Source organism: Pantherophis guttatus, chromosome 4, assembly GCF_059756535.1.
Source record: "Pantherophis guttatus breed Tessera chromosome 4, ASM5975653v1, whole genome shotgun sequence".
In the NCBI taxonomy this organism is placed as follows: domain Eukaryota; kingdom Metazoa; phylum Chordata; class Lepidosauria; order Squamata; family Colubridae; genus Pantherophis; species Pantherophis guttatus.
The window spans coordinates 81,293,850-81,308,895 of NC_142066.1; the positions used below are offsets into that span (position 1 = coordinate 81,293,850).

At 46.4% G+C, this 15,046-nt stretch overlaps 1 protein-coding gene across 7 annotated transcripts in view; it reads right to left on the reverse strand.

Annotated features, from left to right (window-relative positions):
* SEPTIN7 (septin 7) overlaps positions 1-15,046 on the reverse strand; it is a 148,687-nt gene that overhangs the window by 109,753 nt on the left and 23,888 nt on the right. The gene's annotated exons all lie outside the window — the stretch shown is intronic.

The window sequence follows — 15,046 nt, forward strand, 5'->3', positions numbered from 1 at the left end:
TACCAAAGGACTGGCCTGCAGTGCCTCTGCTGGCCAAAATGGGACATGTGCGGCCCCTATGTGGCCCGTTTTCGGCCTCCCCGGCCTCCTACAGCACCTTGGGAGGCCTCCGCGTGCCCCATTTTTGGCTGGCAGAGGGCTGCTGGAGGCCAAAAACCATGGCCCGCGGTTTTTGGCCGGCAGAATGCTGCAGGAGACGAGGGAAGCAAAAAATGACATGTGGGAGCTGTGTGCAGCACCCCCGTGCCCCATTTTGCCCGATAAACTGCTGCCGGAGGCCGTTCAGGCTGAAAACGGGGCAAATTGTATTTTGACCGGCAGGGTGCTGTAGGTGTCCGTCCCATCTTCCACCTGCTCCCCACACACATGGCCCGCGGAGAACTACAATGCTGATCCAGCCCTTGAAGAAATCCAGTTTGACACCCCTGATGTAGATATTAAAATGGAGAGAATACCCAAGAGGAATGGCTGTGAGCTAGACTTCTTGCTCCTTATCAACACTAATTGGAACTGGCCAGAGAAAGGAACTGAACCACTGCAGCACTGCAACATTCAGCCCTAAGTCCCACAATTAGTCCAAAAGTGTACCATGGTCGATAGTACTGAAAGCTGCCAAGAGGCCAAGGAGAGCAAGGATGGATGGATTCATTCTGCTCTCCTCAGAGATCATTGACAAGTGCAACCAATGCTATTTCTATCCCTTGACTGGGCCTGAAACCTGACCAAAAAGCATCTAGATAATCTGTTTCATCCAGGATCCTCTAGAGTTGCAAAGCCACTACCTTTCCTAGAAAGGTCATGAAATTATGTTGCTATTGCTCTGACAAGATGATCATATTTGTAGTATGACCACTGTCTTGAGTTGGGCCATGGATGACCTGGATAAGCCCATACCTGCCAGGTTGTCCTGGACTCCTGGTCCGCTTGAGGCTAAACCCAGGAATAGCACATTGAAGACCCCCAGTTAAACTCCATTGCTAACCCTGAGATGGTTTCCAGCAGTTCAGCTAAGGAGGTTGCTACACAGCAGACAGGCTGGTAAAGCAAAATTCTTCTTCTACTTCATCACTTTCCTCTGGACGCCTCAATCCATCTATCTCAGTGGTTCTCAACCTTCCTAATGCCGTGACCCTTTAATACAGTTCCTCATGTTGTGGTGACCCCCAACCAGGGGTGGGTTCTAAATTTTTTTACTACCGATTCTGTGGGCATGGCTTATATTGTGGGCGTGGCTTGGAGGTCATGTGACTGGGTGGGCGTGACTAGCTGGTCATGTGACTGGGTGGCCATGGCTATGTGTATAGGGACTACTCAGAGGGCTGAAAAAAGTCATTTCTGACAGGTCCTTACACTTTTGACTGGTCCTCACACTTATGACCATCCTCACATTTATGCCGCTGCAGCATTCTTAACAACCATGTCATCATTTCACAACTGCTTCTTTTCACCATGGTGATAAGATAGGGCAAAAAAAGTAAAATGTGAGGACAGTCGTAAGTTCGAGGACTGGTCAAAAGTGCGAGGACCAGTCAAAAATAACTTTTTCAGCTCTCTGAGTAGTCCATATGCACAAAAGGACTACCCAGAGGGCTGAAAAAAGTGATTTCTGACAGGTCCTCGCACTTTTGACCGGTCTTCGCACTTATGACTGGTCATCATTTATGCCCATTGTAGCATTCTTAACAACCGTGTCACTCATTTCACAACTGCTTCTCTTCACCATGGTGACAAGATAGGGCAAAAATGTAAAATGTGAGGACAGTCGTAAGTTCGAGGACTGGTCAAAAGTGTGAGGACCAGTCAGAAATAACTTTTTCAGCCTTCTGAGTAGTCCATATGCATAAAAGGATACAGCAATAGAGAGGGATGAAGGAAGGGAAGGGAAATTAGAGTAGGAGTGAGGGTAAGAGAGGGAGGAAGAGAGGAGGAGAAGGAGAAAGAAGAGGAAGTAGGGAGGAGAAGAAGAGGGGGAGGAAGAGAAAGTAAGAAGGAAAGAAAAGAGAGAAGTGGTAGGTTTGAGGAGAAAGATTGCTGTACAATAAAAAAGATGAAAGGGAAGAAAGCCAACCCAAACAAATATAAAGATATTAAGATAAAGAATGAATTATTAAACTTTAAAGAATAAAAGAGAACAAATATGAATAAATAACAATAATTAGAAACACACATACAAATATACAATGTATTTTCTTTGAACAGAGTATTTGGCCGGTTCACAAATTTAAACAGTGTTTAGTCATTTCAATTAAATTTACAATTTCTATATTTCCTTTTTGCCATATTTATTCCTCATCTATTTTTGTAAAAAACCAGTATTACCCTTCATCCTCATCTCTAATCTTAATCAAATTCAATTTTTCCCTTCTATTCTATACTATACCCCTTCCCATTGTCATCTATTTTTATATCCATCCTCACATTGGTTAATTATGTAATATTACAGTTGTTTAATATAAATTCAACATTTTAATATAAATCAATGTTATATAACTATCTTTTTTGTATATTAATCAATATGAACATGAATATTCCAATTATTTCCATGCAATCCAATTTCTTACAAATCAATTAATTATATTTACCAATAATAATAAACCAAATAATTTCCCCCATATATTCCTCCAAACCACAACTTAACCATTTCTGCTTTCAACACAATATACAATTAATAGTATCTCAATTATTACTATTGAGATACTATTGAGATGAGGGGGGTGTGTGAACCTGGCAGGTATTACGGAGACCTGATTGGGCCAGGAGGAGGGGTTCCCCTCGTTGAAATGTGCCCGCCAGGTTTCCAAGCATTCCATCAGCCGAGGTCACAGTGGAGGGGTGGGGGGGGGGTAGCGGTTATTATTAAAGAAGGTCTGAGATCGAGGGAGGCCATTGTTCCTCAGACGGCCAGCTGTGAATCCCTTTTTGTGAAATGGGGTCATGGGGTTCAGATGGGTTTGCTGATCACGTACCTGGCTCCCTGCCACGTGGCAACAGCCCTGCCCGAGCTACTCAACGTCATCGCCGCGGTGGCGGTTGATACCCCTAGGCTTATGGTCATGGGGGATTTCAACCTGCCGTCCATGGGTGAGATGTCTGAAATGGCTTGGGAGTTCATGGCTTCCATGACAGCTATGGACTTGACCCAGTTAATTCATGGTTCTACCCACACAGGGGGAAACCCGCTGGATCTGGTTTTTGTCTCTGGACAGTGGTTGAGGGATCTTGAGATAGGGGATATAGTTACCGAGCCTTTGTCATGGTCAGATCACTCTCTCCTTCGTCTCGACCTTCGAACTGCTGCACCCCGCCACAGGGAGGCGGAGCCAGTAAGATGGTTCCGCCCCAGGTGCCTGATGGAACCTGACAGATTCCAGATGGAGCTTGGGCCATTTCCTGAGGCTCTGGCACACGCCTCGACTGGAGACCTAGTGGCCGCCTGGGATAGGGCGGCTGCTGGAACTCTGGATCGGGTCGTGCCTTTGCGGCCTCTGACCTGGCGCTGATCTCAATTGGCTCCTTGGTTTACCGAGGAGCTGAGGGAGTTGAAGCGCCGGAAAAGACGCCTAGAGAGTAGTTGGAGGGCCAGTCTTTCTGAATCTGACCGGACACTAGTAAGATCCCATATTAGGAATTACCTAGTGGCGATAAAAGCAGCGAAATGTAGCTATTTTGCCGCTCTTATTGCATCATCAGATAACCACCTGGCCGCCCTCTTTAGGGTGACTCGCTCCCTGCTCCATCAGGAAGCGTGGGAGGACCCCTTGGAGGGTAGAGCTGAAGATTTTGTCCAGTATCCGTATGACAAAATCACTCAGATTCTGGAAGATTTGGACTCCGACTGGGTAGTCTCAGAGGGAGAGACAGGGACAGGTCTTGAGAATGTTATCTGGGATGAGTTTGATCCTGTGACCCCTGAGGACATGGACAGGATTCTGGGCAGACTGAACGCGACCACTTGTTTATTGGACCCGTGTCCTTCCTGGTTAGTACTGGCTTCCCAGGAAGTGACACGAGGCTGGCTCCAGGGGATTATAAATGCTTCGTTGGGTGAGTGTGACTTTCCCGCTGCCTTGAAAGAGACGGTGGTGAGGCCTCTCCTCAAGAAAACTTCCCTGGACCTGGCAATGTTGGTAAACTATCGTCCGGTCTCCAACCTTCGCTTCATGGCAAAGACTGTTGAGAGTGTGGTTGCGCAACAGCTCCCCCAGCACCTGGATGAAACGACGTATCTAGATCCGTTCCAGTCGGGCTTCAGGCCTGGGTACAGCACGGAAACGGCATTAGTCGCGTTGGTAGATGATCTCTGGAGGGCTCAGGACAGGGGATGCTCCTCTGTCCTGGTCCTGTTAGATCTCTCAGCGGCTTTTGATACCATCGACCATGGTATCATGCTGCACCAGTTGAAAGAGTTGGGGTGGGAGGCACTGTGTTGCAGTGGTTCTTCTCCTTTCTCTCTGATGGGTCGCAGTCTATGTTGACAGGGGGGCAGAGGTCAATCCCGAGACCGCTCATATGCGGGGTGCCGCAAGGGTCAGTCCTCTCGCCCCTCCTGTTCAACATTTATGTGAAGCCGCTGGGCGAGACCATCCGTGGTTTTGGGGTGAAGTACCACCAGTACGCTGACGACACCCAGCTGTACATCTCCACCCCAGACCACCCCAACGATGCCCTTGAAGTGATGTCCCGGTGCCTGGAGGCCGTGCGGATCTGGATGGGGAGGAATAGGCTCAGGCTCAACCCATCCAAGACCGAGTGGCTGTGGTTTCCGACGTCCCGATATAATCAGTTGGTGCCATCACTGACTATTGGGGGCGAATCATTGGCCCCCACGGAGAGGGCGCGCAACTTGGGCATCCTCCTGGATTCACGGCTGTCTTTAGAAGAGCACTTGACGGCCATGACCGGGAGGATTTTTCATCAGGTTCGCCTGATCCGCCAGTTGCGTCCCTTTCTGGATCGGGACTCATTATGCACGATCACTCATGCCCTTGTCACCTCCCGCCTGGACTATTGCAATGCTCTCTACATGGGGCTCCCCTTGAGGAGCACCTGGAGGCTCCAACTGGCAGAGTGCGGCCGCGCGGGTGGTAATGGGGGCAACATGGCATTCCCACGTAACACCCCTCCTGCGCGAGCTGCACTGGCTCCTGGTGGTCTTCCGGGTGCGCTTCAAGGTTTTGGTTACCACCTTTAAAGCGCTCCATGGCTCAGGACCTGGGTACTTGCGGGACCGCCTACTACCACCAATAGCCTCCCACCAGCCGGTACGCTCCCATAGAGAGGGGCTCCTCCGGGTGCCGTCGGCCAAACAATGCCGACTGGCGGCCCCCAGAGGGAGAGCCTTCTCTGTGGGGGCACCTACTATCTGGAACGAGCTCCCCCCGGAGATACGGAGGATCCCGGATCTGCGCACCTTCCGCCGCGCTCTAAAGACCTTATTATTTCACCAGGCGGGCCTGGCCTAATTTTCTCTCTCTTTTATAAAAGATTTTTAATTTTTAATATCTTTTAGTATTTTATATATTCAAATTTTAAAATTGGTTTTAAATAGTTTGGGGTTTTAATTTGTCTGGGCCAAAACTATTTAATTTGATTTTAATTCTATTTTTAATTTTTGTATGTATGTGTTTTATTGTTTGGCTGTGCACCGCCCTGAGTCCTTCGGGAGTAGGGCGGTATAGAAATAAACTAAGCTAAGCTAAGCTAAGCTAAGCTAAGCTAAACTAAGCTAAGCTAAGCTAAGCTAAGCTAAGCTAAGCTAACCTAAGCTAAGCTAAGCTAAGCTAAGCTAAGCTAAGCTAAGCTACGCTAAGCTACGCTAAGCTACGCTACGCTACGCTACGCTACGCTACGCTACGCTAAACTAAACTAAATATTACAATTCCCTAGTTAAATAGAGCTTTTTTTCTTTTGTGTTTTAAAATCTTGAACTCTCCTCTTTTTCCCTAAATTTCCCATTGTTTGCACCTACTTTTTTTGGTGAGGAAAAAGAAAAAAAATCTGCCTGCCTAATGTTCCAACGTTGCAGCAACAGCAAAGCCAACAGCCTGCTTTACTTTCAGTTTCGTTTTTCAGCATAGCTAGGGGAAAAAAATCTGCTCTAGCAAGCAGTAGAGCCCTGAGCAAAACAGCTGAGAGTCGGGAGCCGATCTAATCAAGAGCTAATTAGCCTATGCTGAAGCTCCGCGGGCCAATAAAATTACAAAAAAACACCGAACCATTTGTTAAATTGCTGGCTCGCCCGCCCCTCGCCCACCACTATTTATTGGCAATAAATAGTGGTGCGGAGGGGCGGGGCAAGCCAGCAATTTAACAAACGGTTGGCCGAACCTCCTAGAACCGGCAGAATCCCACTACTGGCTAGAGGGCGGCCCTTTGAAGCCAGGCGGCAAGTATTTAAACAGTTTTTTTTCCTCTAGCCATCAGCTGGGATTCAGGAGGCAGCAATAGATTGGGAGTGGGTGGGGTAAGCGAACGGCTGGCGATCCAACAGAGCAGAGAGTGAGGGTAAGTGAAGGCATGGGGGGGGGGGCGAGAGAGGACTTTGGCGACCCCTGTGAAATGGCCGTTCGACCCCCAAAGGGGTCACGACCCCCAGGTTGAGAACTGCTGATCTATCTGATGGTTGTTTTTCTTTTTAATGGATTGATTGGATATCCTGACAAGATGTCTAAGAAAGGTAAAGGCAAAGGTTCCCCTCGCACATATGTGCTAGTTGTTCCCGACTCTAGTGGGCAGTGCTCATCTCCGTTTCAAAGCCAAAGAACCAGCGCTGTCTGAAGACGTCTCTGTGGTCATGTGGCCGGCATGACTAAATGCCAAAGGAGCACGGAACACTGTTATCTTCCCATCAAATGTAGTCCCTATTTTTCTACTTGCATTTTTTACATGCATTCAAACTGCTAGGTTGGCAGAAGCTGGGACAAGTAACGGGAGCTCACCCCATTACACGGCACTAGGGATTTGAACCGCTGAACTGCCGACCTTTCGATCGACAAGCTCAGCATCTTAACCACTGAGCTATCATGTCCCGATGCCTAAGAAACATCTTGAGAAAAGGGGAAGGTACTGATAGGCAACAGAACCCTGATGTTTACTGAAGAGCCAATTTAGTGTGGTTAAAATGTTGGCCTAGAAACCAAGTACTGGGCCTGCCATAGGCATGAAATCTGGCTGTGAGACTTTATGCCAGTCACTTTTTCTCAGCCCAACCTATTGTTGATGTAGGGAAAACAGGAAGCAGGAGCATTAGGAATGTCACACCCCCGAGTTAATATGACAAAGGTGGGATAAAAATCTAATAATAATATTGAATTACTTTGGGTGGTGCTGAAAAATTGCTTTGCACTGCACCACCCAAAATAATTCATAAAAGGCTCATGTCTGGATTTCAGGCACTTGACAACCTGTTCGCCTCTCCCACCTGTTGCAAGGCACCCTGTGATTATGCGATCACATTTGCAGTCTCTTCTGACAGCTTCTGAAGAAACTGACAGGGAAGGGTCAGACAGTTCCAGATGTGTTCCTCAACAATAGATTTCAAATCTTGCACCAAGAGATTTTCCCTCTTCTCCATGCAGGAGAAAGAAAAGGACCTCAAATCTGATGGAAAATGTTAACGAAGCTGGCACTTTGAATGTTTCTGAGCAGATTCTGAGAAGAAAAGGATGCTAGCAAAAGAGGGTGATTCTGAAGAAAAGCTAAAGCAGGGGTGTCAAACTCAATTTTATTGAGGGCTGCATCAGGGTTGTGTTTGACCTCGGAGGGCCAGAGGGTGTGGCCAGGGTGGGCGTGGGCATGACAGCACTCAGCCTCCTGCAGCACTCCGCCAGCCAAAATGGGGCACGTAGGTTAATTACAAAATGTGGGCTTTGCTTTGTGACATCCAGATCCAGCAAGCAAGGGGTGTGACCTGCACATAAAATACACTTTTGTTTGGTTATGAAGAAATATCCCCAAAGTCAGATGAAGACTAAACGTAGATTGACTTTTAGCTACACACCTTCCCACCAAACAGCAAATTTTGAAGCTCCAGGTAAAGAGGAATTTTAGGATGAGTAACCAGTTTACATCTTGGAGGTTCCTAAAGGAACGCTGGGAAACTCTGTATTTTAAAGAACATTTGAGGGAGGGGTGCAGAATAGCCCTTCTCTGCCTGAGGCTGTAGAGACCCAGCACCAATCAAAACACTTTTTATGAAGCAACTGATCAACACTTGACAAGGAAAGCCACTAGTATATGAAAATAAGAGCAAACTCTACTCCCTTCTATTACTGATGATGTTACCTAGTTTGGTAAGGAAATACCAGCAAAAAAACCATCAAGCTCAGACAACATCAAGGACCTCACAGTTCAACCCTGAGCTACAAATATTTTCTTCTATTGATAAACACTTTTTGGTTAGAGTGACTCAGAGCCTGTGTTATATGAGATGGCTCCCAGTGGATTTCATTCTAAATTTTGATATGATTTTTGTAAACAAGGAATGTAGAATTATAATGGCTGAGTCTTTGATCCTTCATACATCAAACAAAAAAAAAATACTCTTTTCCATTACTCTTTTCCTGGTTCTTATTTACTTATGAGCAATCATAATGCAAAATCTTCACTTCCACCCCATTCCAGAGCAAACAGAACTCCCTCACTAACCTGCTTTCCACTTCCATTCTCCTGCATGCAGCACAACAAAAAAACCATTTTCACTAACAGAGGCAATGCGGGCCAGTCCTTTGCTTTTTCCCGGCTGGCCCTGCGGCCCAGATCTAAGCACCCCATGGGCCAGATCCGGCCCACAGGCCTTGAGTTTGAAACCCCGGAGCTAAAGGCTCTGTATCTCAGCATTTTGAGCCTTTCAGAATGCTGGCTTTATTAGTGTTTTCTTCTCTGAAGGAGAAAACACTATTAAATACCATTGATCTCATGACTGTTTGTAAATTGTGCAATTTGGAGAAGGAGCTTTCCAAACCATCACAGGAATATGGAATCCATGCAGGATGGAGTGAGGCAACAGAACAATAGGTGGACCTTGGTGTGGAGAGGTCTGCACACCAGTGGGCTTGTCTGGCTGATACTTCTCAGCACATGGCACATTTCCATGTGCAGGTGGGTGCCAGGCCTCCCCCACTCCGAGACATGACCACAACAGGAAGAGCTCAAATTGTTGAGTGACGTGATCACACTTTATAACTACAATGACTTACACGTAAAATTCTGGGCTTGATTGTGATTGTAAATTGAGGACTCTCTGTATACTAATTGTAAAACTTTGATGCCAGGAGAAGAATGTTCTTTACAAATAAAACATATGCAATATACATTAGGTCTATTAAAAGATTAATATTTTAAGAGAGAGAGGGAGGGGAGAAATGACGTTACAAGACAACCGGGTGGCATCTTAATTGGACCATGTGACTGATTGATTGGGGAAGGAGAATTTTTTTTTACTTTTAATTAGGTAAAAACCGTGGGAATTTACCTGCCTCGGAGTTTTGCTTGTATATAGGTGTATTACTTGGAACTCTGACATTAAACCGACTCTGCTAATTTTCCACTCCGACTAGAGCAGCTCTCTGGGGTCCTGAGCCTTGGCTGCTACCTGGTCTACCCTGGGAGCAGGAAGACTCAGGGAAGATGAGATGGAGAAGAAATGGGACGAGACTGCAGAAGCCTGCGGAGGGTCCCTGGGAAGCCAGCAGGACCCCCCCTGGATAACCAACGGTTGGTAGAGGCAGTGGCATAGATAGTGTGCCAGGTGGGTGCCCAGCCCAAAGTCTGTACCAAGTGGCCTGTCTCTGGAGACCAGGTGCAGAAGGACCTTGGTGGCCAAGGCTCATTCCAGGAGCTGGTGAGGGATCATCCCATGACCTCAACCAGAGAGTCAAGGTCAATCCTCGAGTGGAGGGTGACGTGGCCGCTGGACCTGAGTGACTCCAGAGATACTAAACTGTGGTGTGACCTTGGAGGAGTTGCCGGAAAGGTCCGACCGGCTGAGCCTAGGCAGCATGGGGCATTCGCACTGACCCGAACACACGGGGTTAGTCTTGAACCAGCCAATTTTGATGTTCCCTCCTCAGTGGGACAGATCTAGCACTTCAGCATCCTGATCAGCCAGTCTTCTGCTGCTTCTTTTAGCGCAGTCAAGCTCAGGATTATTCCTTCCCCAGAGGGGCCAGTCTACCCTCGCAGCGTCCCAGGTGACTAGCCCTCCACTACTTCCTTTGACATAGTCAACCCCACAAAGACACCAGAGAGCAGTCAGCCTGCCAAGCCAACCTCAGCTCCCACTAAATTTTCTTTCTTTTTTTAAAATATTTTTTTTTATTTTTTCAAACATAAACATAAAATATATCTTTCAAGAACGAAGCCTCGATCAGGTCATAGATAGGTACAATTGCTTACATTTCTTTAACCAGCTCCATTCACAATTTTCCATTACATCTTTTAAAATTAAAAATCAAAACATAAATTTTTTAACATGAATTCTTAATCTAAACCATAATATCACCATGAATTTAATTTCCAAATAAACTTAACTCATTTTTATCTTTTAACCTCAATATCAAAACATTAATCTTAAAAAAACTATTCTAACCTCTTAATCTAATTATTTACCTTACAATTTTATCACCACAAATCTTATTTTCAAATTAAATACAACTCTATTTTTATTTCAATTTATAGAACAAAATTCTATCCATATTTCTTAATCTCTAGACCCATTTAATCAAATCTTTAAATCTTAGACTTTATCACTTTAGCTTTAATTTTCTCACGTTTATCATCTATTACGCATTTCATTTTACACAGATTTATCCCAAAATCCATATCCTCTTCCATATCTCCTACTATTATTTGGCTGCTTTCCAGCATATTCTCCTCCATACCTCCAACTATTGTTTGGCTGATTTCCAGCATATTATTATTTTGGCTGATTTCCAGCATAATCTCCTCCGTACCTCCAACTATTGTTTGGCTGATTTCCAGCATCTTATCATTTATTTATTTATTTATTTATTTATTTATTTATTTATTTATTATATTTCTATACCGCCTTTTTCCCGTAGGACTCAAGGCGATGTACAGTCAAGAAAAATATATACACAAACATCATAAAATTGCTAATTAAAATTATTATTATAACATAGTTTGGCCCAATTAAATAGAACCTAAAATTAGATAACATTTTAAAAACATTCATATGTTCATATGTTTAGCCCCGCCTGTTGGAACATCAGGGTTTTGAGGGCACAACGGAAAGCACAGAGATCAGGGATATTTCGTATCTCAGGGGGCAGTTCATTCCAAAGGGTTGGAGCCCTCACAGAGAAGGCCCTCCCCCTGGAAGTCACCAGTCGGCATAATTTGACTGACGGTATCCTGAGTAGTCCCTCCCTGTGAGAACGAACTGGTCGGTGGGAGGCTATTGGTGGCAAAAGACCCAGGTAGGTAGGTACCCAGGTCCTAAGCCATGGAGCGCTTTAAAGATGATAACTAACACCTTGAATTGCACCCGGAAGACCACCGGGAGCCAGTGCAGCTCGCGTAGAAGAGGTGTTACATGAGCGCAACGAGCTGCGCCCATAATCACCCGCGCGGCTACATTCTGGACCAGTTGGAGCCTCCGGGTGCTTTTCAAGGGGAGCCCCATGTAGAGAGCATTACAGTAGTCCATACGGGAGGTGACTAGGGCATGAGTGACCGTGCACAAGGCATCCCGATCCAGAAAGGGACGCAACTGGCGGATCAGGCGAACCTGATAAAAGGCACCCCTGGCCATGGCCGTCAAATGATCTTCTAAAGATAGCCGTGAATCCAGGAGGACACCCAAGTTGTGGGCCCTCTGTGTGGGGAGCAAGATCTCATCCCCAATTGTCAGTGATGGTACCAGCTGACTATACCGGGACGCCGGAAGCCACAGCCACTCGGTCTTGGAGGGGTTGAGTCTGAGCTTATTTCTCCCAATCCAAATCCGCATGGCCTCCAGGCAACGGGACATCACAGCAAGGGCATCATTGGGGTGGTCTGGGGTGGAGATGTATAGCTGTGTGTCATCAGCATACTGATGAACACTCACCCCGAAACCACGGATGATCTCGGCTAGCGGTTTTACATAAATGTTGAACAGAAGGAGTGAGAGGACTGAACCTAGCGGCACCCCACAAATAAAGGTGCCTCGAGGTCAACCTCTGGCCCCCTGCCAACACAAACTGTGAATGGTCAGAGAGGAAGAAGGAGAACCACCGAAGCACGGTGCCCCTATTCCTAACCCCTCCAGCCGGTGCAGTAAGATACCATGGTCGATGGCATCAAAAGCCGCTGAGAGATCTAATAGGACCAGGCTAGAGGAGCAACCTCTGTTCCGAGCCCTCCAGAGATCATCAACCAAAGCGACCAATGCCGTTTCCGGGCTGTATCGTGACCTGAAGCCCGACTGGAATAGATTCAGATAGACAACTTCATCCAGATATCGGGGTAGTTGTCGCACCACCACACTCCCGACAACCTTCGCAACAAAGCGAAGATTGGAGACTGGACGATAATTTGCTAATATAGCTGGGTCCAGGGAAGGCTTCTTGAGGAGGGGCTTCACAACCGCCTCTTTCAAGGCAGCGGGAAAGACACCCTCACTCAGAGAAGCATTTATAATCCCCTGGAGCCAGCCTCGTGTAACCTCCCAGGAGTCCAGTACCAACCAGGAGGGATACGGGTCCAATAAACATGTGGCAGTGTTAAGCTTGCCCAGAATCCTCTCCACGTCCTCAGGAGCCACAGAGTCAAACTCTTCTCAGATAACGCTCTCAAGACCTACCCCCGTCTCCTTCCCTGGATCTACCCAATCGGAGTCCAGGCCTTCCCGAATCTGAGCGACTTTATCATGCAGGAATTGTACAAAATCCTCAGCTCGACCCTGTAAGGGATCTTCCCGTACCCCCACCTGAAGTAGGGAGCGGGTCACCCTAAACAGCACGGCTGGGCAGTTCTCTGCAGATGCAATAAGAGCGGAGAAGTAGCTAGACTTCGCCGCTCTTATCGCTACTAGGTAGATCTTAATATAAGATCTCACCTGTTTGACTTCAAGATCCATATTTCCATATTAGAAACTCCATATATCACTTTAATTCTTTTGTAACCTCTGCTCCTTGTAAAATCCATCAATTCCCTTTCTTTTATTCCTGCGCCACACCTTTTGTTGTTAAGCCAGTTAGTTTCGATTTTAATAAATCGAGTGTATTTCTTCTTTCTTTGTAGAATCACCCAAAGACAGAATAGGAATCTCCAAAATCCAAAATCCAAAAGTCTATAGTTGGTTTCAAAGTAATCCAAAGTAGATAACAGTTCAAAGTGTTTCTTTTCCAAACAGAAGGAGGAACTCTGCAATCCACATTCCGTTTAGTCACAGCAATCCCCATTTTATAGCTATTATGTAACCATATGTTTGTCTCTCTTCTTTAATTTCCCAAAAATGTTAAAACTCCAAATTAACGCTTCTCATCCCCAAAGTCAAAAACCCTTGGTTATTTTCAAAGTAATCCAATTTAAGTAACAAAACACATTGTTTCTCTTTCAAGCTGAAAGCAATCTACAATTCACACTTTCACTTAGTCACAGCAATTCTCCATTTTGTCAATTATGTGATCATCCGTTTGTCTCTGTTCTTTTAGTTTTTAAAGTTATCAGGTTCCTATTTATCGCTTTTTTCTTTTTTCTTTCTCCAAGAGTAATCTATTCCAATTTTTTAAAAAATTTTCTCAATTTTCTAATTTGTTTCAATAAGCAGATTATTCCAAATTGGTCCGTAATACATTAAGCTCCTTGATGGGTCTTTTCCTCCTGCAAATTATTTTACTAGATCTTCTTACCCCACAGATCCATAGCCGCTATTTAAGGCTATGGGGTTACTTGTAAAGGTCCATGTTCTACCATTTTTCCCGCCTGGATTGGTGTCACTCATGTGGCTGCCGAACCCTTCGCTCTTTTCTTCTTTCTTCCTCCTGCACAGTGCTTCTCTGGTTTGCCCCAGCTTCGAGGCAGTCGCCATGGCTGTCACACCCCTGCCACCGGCTCAGAGGGTTTCCTCTGGCCTCCGAGGAACTTGCCTGTTCCTCTCGGCCGTCCAAGATGTCCCTCTCTTTCTCCTGTCCCTACAGGACAGGTTCAGTCCACAGAACTGTTGGCAGCGGTTCGACAGTCGGGGTTTTCATGGGGCTCATCAGAGCCCTGTCATTTCCCCAACTGAATTGCTGCGGCGCCAAACCGGAAGTCGGCTCCTACCGAATTTTCAAGTACCACCTGGGGCATGGCTGGTTCCAAGTGCAGTGGACACCTACCCGTACCACCAGCATGGGTTGCTCCACCAAGCTTCATACTTACCTTCAATGGAGACCCAGACAAGCTAATGTTCTACCTGAACGGGCCATGGCTCCACATTGATGAATACAGAAGCAACTACCCCCATGACACAGCGATAGTCCAGGCCATCACTGACAACCTAATGGGGGAAGCAGCAGAGTGGGTGTCCCAACTATATGAGGACACACCAGAGCTGGCAAACGTCAATGTTTTCCTGCAGGAGCTGAGGGCCAGATTCAAAGATGAATCCCAAGTCCAGGAAGCCGAGAAGGAAATCAAGGGGATGAAACAGAGGAGCTTCTCAGCCAGAGTATGTCCAAGAGTTCAGGAGAGTTGTGGAAAACTACAGCAATGGCCTGAGCAGTTCCTGGTCTATTTTTTAAAAGAAAGATTGGACAAGGAGCTACTTCATACCTGCATCTGCCAAGGAGTTCCCAAACGAATCCACAAGTGGCAGTGGACATGGATCTCGAGCTCCATTGGCCAAGCAGAAGAGCAGCCGAGGAGAACTTCCATGATTAAAACCTTCCAATGCGGCCAGCAAGGCTACCAAGAGGCTGAGTGCCTGGCCCCATCCCCATCCCACAAGCAAAGACCTGAGTTGGCCAAGCTGAAAAAGCCTCCATGAAAAACTATGGAGAAGGGAAAATTTGCCCGTCAAACCATCGAGATCTCCCTTCAGTGGGAACTCCCATCCCGG